Genomic DNA, 2,282 nt, shown 5'->3' with positions numbered 1-2,282 from the left:
GTCTACAAATGAACAAGTAGGGTGAGGCGGTTGGGGAGTTGGGAACAGAATAGTTAGGAGCGGTAGTTCTCCTACCTTCAAGCCTGCGTCTCACCACAGACCCCTTAAACTCTTCCCCCGAGACAAGTCTATCTCTGCTCCCTGATTCTGGCAAAGGGAAATTGCTTAACTCTTGAAATTCCTTGTGCTTAATCAAGCGCTCTCCTTGCTGTCCCCATCTTCCATGATATGGTGGCAGGAGGAAGAGAAGGAAGAAAGAAGTTCCAGAACTCTAGGGTCCCGAACGGGTCCTGGCGTTTTAAGTGTGTTTCTCGAACACCACCCAGAAATTCGTTCTTTTTCTAGGCCCAGAGTTCGAGTTTGTGCTACTGCGAGGGCCCAGCTCACTGAGCATGCGTCTGCCTTTCTGGGCCGCCAAAAATGATTTCTCATCCCGTCACCTAAAACAAAACAAAACAAACTCCCTCAGGTTTAGGGCTTTGTCTCATCATTTCTTAAACGCATCCCAATGTGGAAGAACCTGGGAAGTGGGGCGGGAGGTAACTTGGGAGCCAGCCCGCCCCCTTCTTGGTTTACCCAGCGTCTCTTTCCCCACTGCCAGGAAGAAGGCGCCGGGGGCGCACAGGGCTTGGCTGTGAGTCCCCCACAAAGTTGCGGTCACGTGTTACGGGGACAGGCGCACTCCGGCCGCCCTGGACGCCCGCTGCTTAGTGCTCCGAGGGCCTGGGGAACGTAAGCCCTCGCTTGCACACACGCACACTCACAGCCGAGGTGTTGCGGAGAAATAACGAGGCTAGGAGGAGGTGGGCATACAGTGTTGCGGGGTGCCCGGGAAGGCGGCGGAGCCGAGGTGTGACCCCTGACCGCTGGCCGGCCCACGCCCTGGGGAGAGGCTGCCAAGCCCTTGTTGGACAAGTTCAAGCGGCCGGGAGAGCTTCAAGAAGAATTAATCTCCTGGAGAAGGGGATCTCCGTTCGCTGGCGTGCGCTCTCCCAGCATGGCACAGGGCCCCCGGCGTGGAGAGCTTCAGGGACCGCCGGAAGGCAGGCGTGAGGGGGCTCTGGAGGGTGCTCTCCAGACTCCTCAGCCTGGGAGAGGCCACTGCCCTCCGGCCACTGCGAGCTGATTACGGAGGCCACCGCAGCTCCGTCTGGCTCCCCAGGGGCCAGCCCTGCTTTGAGATGCAAACAGCCTCCTCCCCGAGGCTGAAGCCCAAACAGACCCCCACCGCGTCAAGGCCGCAGGAATGCCCGCTTCCGGGAGCCCCCATCCCAGGCCCCCAATCCCTCATTATAACTTTCCACTGGTAGTCTCAAAATGGATCACTACTCACCTCAAGCCAGATCCAAGTATTACCCCACAGAAGGGGCGCGGGAGCAACAATGAATCAACTCACATGGCCATGTCCGGCGCGTTCAATCACACACAGACTCACAGCCACCCAGCTTATTCGACCAAATCTCTGACTGGCTGTCTGGAGGGAAGGGGGAAATAATTTTGAGAACAGCCCACTCTCCCCTCCCTTTCCCTCTTGCCGAGAAAGAATTTCTTTTTCTTACAAGAGAGGCAGGGTCCTCACCATCACGCGCGCCCAGAGCCGCACTCCCTCATTCGCGCTCCCGAAGTCCTCAGCTTGGAGAGCGCCTGCATTTTCTTTGGGAGCCGCTTGGAGGTTCATTAATATCATTAGCATTTAACCCCCTCCCTCTTCCCACCCCCTCTCCGCACATGGCTGACGTCAGGCCCCGCCAGGAGTTGGGGGAAAAGCTAAGTGGGCCAGGGACGCCCTATTCCCCTCCCCGCGGCTGCCTGTCAGAGCGCTTCTGGAGATATTACCGAGGATTCAGCCTGCGGAGACAGGCACAAAGTCACAGGGTAATGAACTTCGGGAGCCCTTGGCCGCGGCGTGTGCGGTTCTCCCCGGAAGCCAGGACCTCGCCGCTTCTTCTCTTGGAAGACTTCTCGGCCATCTAGCTGCCCTGCTCGGGGCCCCGGCTCCGGGCAGCGCTGAGCCCTGCAGCCTGAATCCGCGGTCCGGGGGCTTCCTTTTTTCCCCGCGAGGCTGGCGGGCTGCAGAGAACTGGCCGCCCTCCGCACGCCAGTGAGCGGAGCGACCCGACACTGAGCGGAATGGGGAGAAATTCTGCCCTTTTCACTCCCTAGGAAGATTTTCGTGTCTCCATCTCTGTCCTTCAACTCCCCTCTTCCCTTCTCCCTCAGTCAGCCTGTCCGTCTTCACATCTGTCTGTCCATGCGTGTGTCCATACCAACATTCTCAGCAG

This window comes from Elephantulus edwardii, unplaced genomic scaffold (assembly GCF_000299155.1).
Source record: "Elephantulus edwardii isolate Elephantulus edwardi_28Jun2011 unplaced genomic scaffold, EleEdw1.0 scaffold00013, whole genome shotgun sequence".
In the NCBI taxonomy this organism is placed as follows: Eukaryota; Metazoa; Chordata; class Mammalia; order Macroscelidea; family Macroscelididae; genus Elephantulus; species Elephantulus edwardii.
This window is presented reverse-complemented; position numbering follows the sequence as displayed.